Source organism: Dromiciops gliroides, chromosome 1 (assembly GCF_019393635.1).
Source record: "Dromiciops gliroides isolate mDroGli1 chromosome 1, mDroGli1.pri, whole genome shotgun sequence".
Taxonomy (NCBI): Eukaryota; Metazoa; Chordata; class Mammalia; order Microbiotheria; family Microbiotheriidae; genus Dromiciops; species Dromiciops gliroides.
In genome coordinates this window covers 61,391,797-61,403,849 of record NC_057861.1, presented here as the reverse complement: position 1 = coordinate 61,403,849, position 12,053 = coordinate 61,391,797, and positions in this window count along the sequence as shown.

The following is a 12,053-nucleotide window of genomic DNA, read 5'->3' as shown; positions in this document are numbered from 1 at the left end:
TTCCCTGACAATCTCTTGGAAGATGATGTCTAAGTTCTTGTTTTGATCATAGTTTTCAGGTTGACCAATAATTTTCAAATTATCTCTCCTGGATCTATTTTCCAGGTCAGCTGTTTTTCCAAGAAGATATTTCACATTGCCCTTTATTTATTTATTTGGGTTTGTTTTATATGTCTTGGTTTCTCATAAAGTCATTAGTTTCCATTTGCTCAATCCTAATTCTTAGGCAATTATTTTCTTCAGAGAGCTTTTCCATTTGGTTTTTCAAGCTGTTGACTTTTTCCCCATGACTTTCCTGCATCAATTTCATTTCTCTTTACATTTTTTCCTCTACCTCTCTTACTTTATCTTCAAAGTCATTTTTGAGCACTTCTATGGCCTGAGACCAATTCATATTTTTCTTGGAAGCTTTGAATATAGGAGCCCCTATATCCTCTTCTGAGGGTGCACCTCGATTTTCCTTGTCACTAAAGAAACTTTCTACGGTCTGAATCTTTCTCTGTCTGCTCATCTTAACCATCTATTTCTTGACTTTTAACTCCTACTTAAGGTGGGGCACTGCTTCTAGGTTGCCCTGTCCCAAGCTTCAGGGGGTCTAAGGTGGTACTATTTAAGGAGTGGCAGGTTCTTCACTGGCCTGGCCTGTGTTATGGTCTGTAAAGTACCCCAGGTGTACTTGCTCTTCAACTAGAAAGCAAAATTTTTGTTTCACTGGATTGATAGCTCTGGCGAGCCTGTGTTCCTCTCCCACCTGGACTACCACCACTTAAGGCTGCTTCCTGGTTCCCAGCAGGGGTAAAACAACCAAGCTCTGCCTCAGAGCCAGCAGAGACCCCTCTGATCTCTCCCTGGCCAACCACTCAGCCCTCTCACCAGACCGTGACCAGACCTCCAGAGCCTCTGAATTGGCTGCAGCACTGGCTTAGTTTCAGAAGAAGCCAGCGCTGCAGCCAATTCAGAGGCTCTGGAGGTCTCTTTCTCTGGTGCAGCCTGCCTGGGGCTGGATCTGTGTTAGTGTGACCTTGGGGTTGGGTTCCACTCCCACTCTAGCACAGCAGACCTCTCCTGCTGACCTTCTAAGCTGTTTCTGGCTGGAAAATAATCTCACCCCATCCTTTTGTGGGTTCTGATGCTCCAGGTATAGTCTCATGGCATTATTTGAAGGGATTTGGAGGGATTTAGGGGAGAGGTACAAGGAGTCTCTGCCTGTCCTCCACCATCTTGGCTCCACCCAGCTGGACTGTTCACTCTCTTCACCTCTGGTTCTTGGCTTCAAGTCTCAGCCAAAGTCCTGCCTTCCACATGAAGCCTTTCTCAGGCCTTCTCCCAGAGATGACTTCCAGTTTATCTTGTCTATATCTTTATTTTTTTGTTTGTTTTTTGTTTTTGCGGGGCAATGAGGGTTAAGTGACTTGCCCAGGGTCACATAGCTAGTAAGTGTCAACTGTCTGAGGCTGTATTTGAACTCAGGTCCTTCTGAATCCAGGGCCAGTGCTTTATTCACTGTGCCACCTAGCTGCCCCCTGTCTATATATATTTTTTTTGTTTGTGGGCTGTCTCCCCCATCAGACTGTGACCATCTTGAGAGCAAGGACTGTCTTTTGCTTTTTTTTTGTATCCCCAGGTATACAAAGTTGCACAGTTCTTGTCACATAGTAAGCATTTAACAAATGCATGTCCATTGATTGACTCATCAAGTGGGCTGAAGGAACTTGGCCAGGGCCCCAAGGATGAACCTCTGCTATGTACCAGAATTAGGGCCTCTGTTAGTTATTTTGAAGAACACTATGAGTGTATCCAAGAGTTTCCCAGAGCATCTCCAGGTGGAGGCAATGAGCCAAAGAGAGAAAATGACCTACTTGGGGTCAGTGCTCAGAATAAAACCTGGTCTATTTTTGGGGGACCTTGGGCCATGGACAGCTAAATGGTATAATGGATAGAGTGTTGGGCCTGGAGTCAGAAAGATTCAAGTTCAAATCTGATCTCAGACAATAGCTGTGTGATCCTGGGCAAGTCACTTTACCTTTATTTGCCTCAGATTTTTCAACTATAAAATGGGAATATAATAGCATCTACCTTCTAGAGTTATTGTGAGGATCAAATGAGATGACATTTGTAAAATGCTTAGCATGGTAAATAGTAGGCACTTAAACACTTATTCCCTTTGCCTTCTTTTTGTATCCATAGACCTTTAAGGGTCAGGAAGAACTTTCTCTACAGTGACCCTATGATATCATTCTGGAATGATAATTATCCCCATTTTATAGATGGGGAAACTAAGACTGAGAGGGCAGAGTGGCTTACCTAGAGTCATACAGAGATTAACTGAATCAAGGTCTCTTGATTTTTTTTTTTGCAGGGCAATGGGGATTAAGTGACTTGCCCAGGGTCACACAGCTAGTAAGTGTCAAGTGTCTGAGGCTGGATTTGAACTCAGGTACTCCTGAATCCAGGGCTGGTGCTTTATCCACTGCTCCACCTAGCTGCCCCCAAGGTCTCCTGATTTTAAACTCAATGCTCTTTTCCTCTCTGAACCTCAATTTCCTTATCTGTAAGTTGGGGATAAAACCACTTATATTATCTCTCTCACAGGATTGTTGTGAGAGACTATGCTATTTACCTCAAAGAGCTACATAAGTGTCAACCGTTCCACTTGTCTGGCTGGTAGGGGCTCATGTCTAGCTAGAAGTGCAGAAGGTGACCTACAGGAAGTGACAGGAGGCTCTCATGGTGGTCGCTTTAGGTGACATTTATTGCAAGGATACACACAAGCAGGAAACAAGCACAACAGTAGTCGAGTCATTCTAGGCCCTGGAATTCCTGACAACCTCAAGTTGTACCGACCAGAAAGGATTTGATGTCATTCCAGATACTCAGAGTGAGATCTCTAGCACTGGCACCTAGAAAAGGATCGGAACAGTAGGAGGTGGCACCCTAGCCAAGTCTCAAAGGGTGAGAAAGACTCTGAGGCACAGGTATGACTCTGGAGGGCATTCTAAACATGGGCAATAGCCTGTGCAGGAGTATGGAGGAGACAGATGGAATGGTAACACTGGGGAGTATTCCATTGGAAGCTACTCTCACTGGAAACGGAGAGCTAGACATGATGGGAGAAAGGATTTTGAATTTGGAGTCAAAGAATCTAGGTTCAAATCCTGACTTTGTTACTCACTACCTGTGTGTGTTCAATGAGTTATGTCCTGTTTCTGGACCTCAGTTGAAATAAATTAAGGTCAGATCATGAAGGAACTTGCCATTGAGAGTGAGAGTTAAGACAAGGATCTCCCCAATTTATAAATGGCTATATGTAGGGTCTAATATGGGATAAAGATGGGGCCCTTTGCTTTTGTGGGGACCCACTGCAGGATTCTGTTCCCCAGGATTTTTGTTACCGTCTTTCCTAATTTCTGGAATCCACTACATAAAACAAGATATTTGTGGGATAAAGTGGGAATAATTTCAAGGAGAAGACACTAAGATTAAGAAGGACTGGGGAAGGCTTTTTGCAGAAGGTGGGCCTTTAGCTGAGACTTCAGGGAAGCTAAGAAGCCAAGACAAGAAGGGAGAAAAATACAGGCCAGGGAGACAAACAATGATAATGTCTGGAGGGGCCACTAGGTGGCTCAGTAGATAGAGCACTGGCCCTGAAGTCAGGAAGACCTGAGTTCAAATCTGCTCTCAGACACTATGTCACTTGGGGCAAGTCACTTAACCCTAATTGCCTCAAAAAAAAAAAATGTCTGGAGTCTTCTCTGAAGAGAAGCAAAGAGGCCAATGTTACTGGATGGAAAAGCTGGGGTTAGTTTCATATTGGATCTTGAGGTTGCCAGGGAACCAATGGAATTGATGACAAATGGGGGGGATGTGGTCAGACCTGTGCCTTAGGAGGATCAGTTTGTGTTTAGAGGTAGATGCACTGGATTGTGGGAGAGGCGTGAAGCAAGAGAACTGATGAGCAGGCTTTGGAATAATCTAGGCATGAGCTAATGGGGTCTGCACCCAGGTGCTGGACTGTCCATCTGGATGTCTGTATAACTAGAATACACAGAATAAAGAACACGCCTTGTCCATTTCTCCCACTGTGCCTTTGTCCACACCTCTTCCTCTGCCTGGACTACTTTCCCCCTCCCCGCCCCCCTCCACTTATTTACAGAGGGGTGCATTGGGAAGCATTTGTATATTGGGGCCAAAGATCTGGCGTTGAATCCTGATTCTGTTGCTTGCTGCCTGTGTGAACATCTCTGCGCGAATTAAGCCATCAACAGGTCAAGTAACCTCCTGAGGCCTCAGTTTCTTCATTTGTAAAATGAGGAGGTTAGATTATATGATCTTATAACATTGTGCATGCCTTGTGTGTTCCTACCTCAGGGCCTTTTCTAAAGCCTCTCCCCATTCTTGGAATGCCTTTTCCCTCCCAGCCAAGTTGATTGAAATGATGAGATACTGTGATGAGATGCTGTGTGATACAGAGGAAACAGTGCTGGACCTGGAGTCAGAAAAACAGAATGAGAATCTGCAAAGCAGAAGGATCGTCAAAGGCCTTCTAAACGCCCACTTGACTTTCCACAAGGTCGATAGACTTGTAGATGGGAGGAACAAACATTTATTAAGCTCCAACTGCGTGCAAGACATTGCCCAGGGTCACATAGCTAGAAAGCGTCTGAGGCTGAATTTGAACTTCCTGATTCCAGGCACTATAGAGCCCTTTAGCTGCCTTAAAAGAGGTAGATATTGCATACGGGAGAACTTAGGAACCTAACTGTAAGGGAAAATGTCCTAACACCTGAGTTATCTTAAAATGGAATGGGCTGTCTTGGGAAGAATTTGGCTTCTTCTCACTGGAGGTCTTCACAAAACAGCTAAATAACCGCTTGTCCAGGATGATGCTATTGTTGTTGGGTCATTTCAATCATGTCCAGTATGTTGTAGAAAGGACTATTTTCCAGTTACAGGTTGGGCTAGATTGAAGTCTCTTCTGACTCTGAGATTCTGTAATTGAGTGACAAAGCATCCCCTTGACAATATCCCCAGGGAGGTAATCCAGCCTCTATTTAGAGACTACCAGTGAAGAGAAACTCATTTTCCCTTCCCAGGGCAGTTCATCTCACCTCCAATTGTTAGAAAGTTTCTTGCTCCCTCAAGCCTAAACCTACCCCTATAACTTCCACTCACTGCTCCCAGCTCTTCTCTGATTCCCAAATCTTTTAATGATAAAGCAATGCTAAGTCATACCTCCCCAGTCTCATGCCTATGAAGTGGGTCTTTTGGGCTAGAGTGTTACACTTTCCATTTATCATTATTCAGTTTTGCTGTATTAGATTGGAGCTGTCTCGATGTTTTCGGAGGAGCCCATCTCTGTCATCCAATTTGTTAGCTTTGTGTCACCTTCAAATTTGATCATCCGAGTGATGTTAAACAGTACAGGGCCAAGAGGATATCGATGGAAAGTTCCATTAACTATTTGACTCTAAGTTGACATTTAACTTTTCGTTCATTGGATCTGGCCATACAACTTGTCCTAAATCTACTTGTCTGATGTAGTCTACGTCTCGTGCATGAGGATAACATAAGAAACTGCCAAATACTTAGTGAAAATATAGGTGAATCTAGAGCTATAATATTTCTTCGATCTACCAAGTCTAGTAAATGTGTTAAAAAAGGAAATAAAGTTAATCTGCTATGACCTATTTCTGGTGAAGCCACATTAGCTCTTAGTGGTGATTAACCACTTCCTTTTTAAAATGACTATATACCATTCTTTTAATGTTATAGACGTTAACTTCACTAACCTATAGATTGTAGATTTTCTTCTCTGTTTCAATTTCATCAATCACATAGGAGTCTGTTCAGTTCCCTGGGATATAGTTTATTTAGGTCTGGTGAGCTGGCAGGTAGATGTTCTGTCTCCTTACTAATCTTGGGGTTCAACTTCCCATTAGACATTTTTGCTCTTTTTTTTTCTGGTCCACAGGTAATTTTCCTTGTCAGAAAACAACAGAAGCAAATAAAAGGTGGCTACTTCTGGCTTTTTTAAGGTATCCATTATCATTGTTCCATACCTCTTCTCCCCTAGCACAACATTCCTCTCTTTACTTTGATTCTGAAATTAAAACAAATCTTTCTTTTTGGCTCATTAGCTTCAGTGCTCCTGACACTATTTCTACAAGAATGTGCCATGTTTTTTGTTTTGTTTTAGTTCCTTCATCATTATCTTCCCTTATGTGTGTGTGCGTGTATCTATTTATTTATTTATCTATCTCTTAAAAAGTCTCATTTGGCTGAAGAGTTCCCTGTGTATTTTTTGTTTGCTTGTTTTTTTTAAGACTATTCTATTTTATTTTTTATTTTTTTGTGGGGCAATGAGGGTTAAGTGACTTGCTCAGGGTCACACATCTAGGAAGTGTCAACTGTCTGAGGTCAGATTTGAACTCAGGACCTCCTGAATCCAGGGCTGGTACATTATCCACTGCACCACCTAGCTGCGCCACCCCCCCCCACCACGTGTACTTCTATCACTTTCTCTAGACAATCCCTCCCCCTTTCTCTTAATTGAAATTTTTTGTTTTACTTTGGAGACTTAATTGTTGAGAGCTTCATCTTTCCTAGGCTCTAAAGTTTTGGTCCATGTGATTCCACCTCTACTTCCTCTGAGCTCTTTGAAATCTGCTCTCCCAAGATCTAGGGTATGTGTCAGACTATACCTATGCAACATTTTTGTTTTATTTGTCTTGTCCTCGAACTTTAAACATGCAGGAAAGTAAGCTGTCTCATAGGACAAAATCTAGTCTAGGGATTCAGAGTAACTCAGAATGCAATATCTTAATAAGTCACTAGGTGGCAGGCTAACAGCTCTTCCTTTCCTGTTTTTAGCTGAGACGGAACCACATTTTAATCTGTGACAATACCCACTCTGGTCACTAGAGGGAGATCAAATCTTGAGCTATTTCCTTTTCCCTCTCCACACCTCCTCCCCTCTATTGATAATCACTTCTGCCCTTTCACTTTTCAGCGCAAAGGAGGCTTTTATCCCTAGTCTGTCCTGGTGGTTCCAGAGTTCATGGTCTATAGTTGATTAATACAATGCAGAAATCGTTACACTTAAATCTCAGTTTCTCTTTCCTCTGGGCCCACTGATTCAGATACACAACATATGGATAACTGAAGTTTTAATATTTATGAGGTCAAAGGGGATGTAACACAGATAACTACATTCTATTGAGAGAGAAAGTGACCTCTCTTTTTTTTTTCCCCTCCTTCCTCTCTGACCCTTTTCCACTTTAGGAAGTCCTTATGAAAGAAGGAAACAAGCATTTATTAAGTATTTACTTAATATGTGCTAGATGCTTTACAATTACTATCTTATTTTATCCTCACAACTCTAGGAGGCAGGTGCTATTAATAGCCTCATTTTACAGTTGAGGAAAGCGAGGCAGTCAGAAATGAAGTGACTTGCCCAGGATCACATAGCTAGTAAGTGTCTGAGGATGGATTTGAACTCAGGTCTTCTTGACTCCAGGTCCAGTATTCTCTCCACTTTGCCATCTAGCTGGGTAATCTAGGGATTACATCAAACTTTTTTCTTTTCTCTCTTACAGTGTCATTATCCAAGGCTTCCACTCTTTCTACTTTATCAACCAGTTGCTCTTTGTTCTTGAGAATCTGGTTTAGAATCAGAGTTCTTCTGTGGGTTTTTCCATCTTTTTGTTTGTTTGTTTTTCCATCTTTTGAAGCTTAAAAAATTTTTTTTTTTTTTGGGCAGGGCAGTAAGGGTTAAGTGACTTGCCCAGAGTCACACATCTAGTAAATGTCAAGTGTCTGAGGCTGGATTTGAACTCAGGTCCTCCTGAATCCAGGGCGGGTGCTTTATCTACTGCACCACCTAGCTGCCCCTGAAGAATATTATTAAGGTAAATAAAGAACTATTTAGCATCATCCCTTTTTTTTTTTTTGAGAGAGAGAGAAGGGCAGATACAGAAATACACAAAGAGACAGAGAAACAGAGACAGACAAAAAGAGAGAGATACAGAAATACACAAGAGACAGAAGAGACAGATAAAGATACACATAGAAAAGAAGGGCATAGAAACACAAATAGAGAGATAAGAGAGTCACAGAAACACACAGAGATAGAGATAGACTTAGAGACACAGAGACAGAGAGAAAACACACACACAGACACACAGACACACACACACATACTCACACAGAACAGATCTCCAACTAGTGAAAGTCTTCTATCTTTTCTAGATCATGCCAGGTTAGTTATTACCACGTTTCCTGAACTTCTCATGTTTTTTTTCCTGTTGTATGGCTGCTCTGTCATATGTTCTTTCAACATCATCACTTCTGCCTCTCCCTCTGTTGATCTACACCCAAACGCTTCCTGCTATTTCTTCACCTTCTGGTTCCTAGAGTTCTCTAGGGCATCTAGGGAGGACAGCGGATAGAACACTGAGCCTAGAGTCAGGAAGACCTGAGTTTAAATCCAGCCTTAGACAATTACTAGGTCTGTGACTCTGAGCAAGTTCATTTAACTTCTGTCTCAGTTTTCTCAACTGCAAAATAAGGATAATAATAAGATCCACTTCCCAGAATTGTTTTTTTTTTAACATACAAGGTATTTTATTTTTTCCGTTACATGTAAAGATAGTTCTCAACTTTTGTTTATACAAGCTTTACAATTTCAGATTTTTCTCCCTCCCTCCCCTCCCTCCCCCTCCCCTAGACAGCAGGTAATCTGATATAGGTTATATCTATATATCTATATACATATATCTATATATATATACACACACATATATATATATACACATAATAACATTAATCCTATTTCTGCATTAATCCTGTTATAAGAGAAAAAATCAGAGCAGTAATGCAAAACCTCAAAATAGAAAAAAAAACCAGCACCCAAAACAAAAGAAATAGTATGGTTCAATCAGCATCTATACTCCACAGTTCTTTTTTTTTTTTTCTTGGATTTGGAGATCCTCTTCTATCACGAGTTCCCTGGAACTCTTCTGTGCCATTGCATTGGTGAGAAGAATATAGTCCATCACAGTAGGTCAACACTCAATGTTGATGATACTGTGTACAATGTTCTTCTGGTTCTGCTCATCTCACTCATCATCAGCTCATGTAAGACCCTCCAGGTTTCTCTGAACTCCTCCTGCTCATCATTCCCAGAATTGTTTTAAGGATAAAATGAGATAATAGTTGTGAAGTGCTTAGCACAGTATCTGGCATCTAGCGAGTGCTATATAAATGTTAGGTACCATTCAAATAATCATATCTTCTTTATTTAAAAATAATTTTTATTGATATATTTTGTTTTTATATCACCTAATTCTAAATCCCACATTTCTCCCTCTTCCTCCAGTGAGCTATCCTGCATAATAAGGAATTTTTTAAAAGAAAGAAGAAAAAGAAAAAAAAAAACCTATTAAAATAGATCACTGTTGGGGCAGCTAGGTGGCGCAATGGATAGAGTACCGGCCCTAGAGTCAGGAAGACCTGAGTTCAAATCCCGCCTCAGACACTTGATACTTACTAGCTGTGTGACCCTGGGCAAGTCACTTAACCCCAATTGCCTCACCAAAAATAAAATAAAATAGATCACTGTCTCCTAAAAAATTGACAATATATTCATTGTTTCATACCTCTGGAAAGGAGTGGAGGAAGCTTCTTCTCATCTTTCTTTTTTGGGGCCATGCTTCTTTATAATTTTGTAGCATTCATTTTTGATTGTTTTCTTATGTTTTTCTTATTTATATTATTTTAGTCAATCTACATATTGTTTTCTTGGTTCCTCTTACTTCATTATGCATCTGTTCATGCAAATATTTTTGTTTCTCAGTATGCATAATTTTCCTCCTTTTCTACAGCTCCTTGTTTCTTATAGTATGATCATATTCCATCACATTCAAGTACCACAATGTATTTAGCCATTCCCTGATCAATGGGCATCTGCTTTGTTTATTCTTCTCAATATACATACAATGCTACTCAGCCCCATCTTCGTTACTGATCCCATACATTTTTTTGGCCTTCTTAGAACTGTATCTCTAATGCTCAGTGATATCTAGGAGGTCAAAATTACATCACTGGTCTATGGTCACCTTGTTTGGTTATCTATACTTTGTACATTTGTGTATAGATAAATGGGGTCATGGGTATATTGCATGGGTATATACACACACCTTCTTTGGATTTTATTTCCTGAAAATTATTATGTCTCTATCAGTATTCTTTCTCTGCATTGTTTAGGTTGGGAACTATATACAGATAATTTACTCTTGAGGGAGAAGTCTGGTTTCTTATTTTTCCTCTGATATTTATTAGAAGGCAAAATAATAAAGGGAACAGAGACCTAGCCTGGGAGTCATGGTTGACACAGGTTCAAATCTCATTAATTCATAAAATGTGTGACCTTGGATAAGTAAGTTAAACTCTGACTCAGTTTCTTTATCTGTAAAATGGGGACAAAAGTTTCTGTGATATTTACTAGAGAACCATGGGGTTAATGTAAGGATCAGTTGAAATATATGTAAAGTACTTTGCAAACTGTAGAAGTCTAGCACTTAGTGCAGTGTGTAGCAATAGTAAGTGCTTAATAAGTGCTTATTACATAGTAGGTGCTTAATAAATGCTTATTGACCAACTATATAAATTTCAGGTGCCTAATAAATGCTTATTGACTGACTATATAAATGTCAGTTAATATTACATGCTGTGTGACTGTGGGCAAGTCACTTAATAAGTGGAATTGTAGTTGGTTATTTTATAGATCAGTTTTTAAGTATCAAAGTTTTTTTATCTTTTCAATATTGTTTTTGTATACATTGTTCTCTTGGTTTTGCTTACTTTACTCTGCATGAGTTCATGGTTTCCTTTGAAATGGTCCATTTCATCATTTCCTATGACACAATAACATTCCATTACATTAATATGTCAATTGCTTAGTCATTCACCATTTGGGGGAATAATCCCTTGGTTTCCATTTTTTGGCTACTATGAAGAGATTTGATAAATATTTTTGCACATATTGATCCTTTTCCTCTTTTGATTTCTTCGGAGATATTTTTTGCCCCAGTTTTCTCATCTGTAAAATGAACTTGAGAAGGAAATGGCAAACCACTCCAGTATTTTTGCCAAGAAAACTCCAAAATGGGGTCATGGAGAGTCAGACACAACTGAACCACAACAAAAGCTTATAGGCACAGTAGTGACATTGCTGAATCAAGAGTATGTAGAATTTAGTACATTTTGGTTAAACTTCTAAATTGCTTTCCAGAATGACTGGACCGATCCACAGCTCTACAAACAGAGCTTTAGTTTGCCTATTTTCCCACAGTCCCTACAATATTTTCATGTTCCTTTTTGGGTCAACTTTGCCAATATGATGGTTCTGAGACAGAACCCCAGAGATTAGGCAACTTCATCATGAGTTTGAGGAATGGCTAGTAATAGTTTGGCTAGAACAGAGAATACATGAAGGGAAGCCATCAATTAAACAATCAACAAGAATTTATAAAGTGACTACTATGTGCCAGGCACTAGCTAAGTGGTGAGGATAAAAAAAGAGGTAAAAACAGTCTCTGCTTTCAAGATCACAAGCAGGAAATGAGAAGTATCTGAAATAATGTGATGGCTGATATCACTGTTGTGATCAGGACAGATGAAAGAGATGTGGAATTGGAATCTATCAGACTTGTCAATTGACTGGATATAGGAGGTAAAGGAGAAGGCAGAGTCAAGGATGATTCTGTGAATATAGAATTCCTGAAAGGATGGTGGTCCCCTCAACAAAAGTAGGAAAACTTAGAGGAGGAGCATGGTTTTTGTTTTTTGGGGGGAAGATAATATTTTGGACAGAAGGAGTTTGAGCTACTAATGGCATATTCAGGTGGAGATGTCTAGCCAGCAATTCATGATGTAGAACTGACACTCAGGAGAGAGATTATGTCTGGGTATATATGGCTTTGGTAGTGATCTGGGTAGGGATAAGATTTGAGATCATGGAATAGGATAAGAACACAAAGAGGGGATGTATAGAG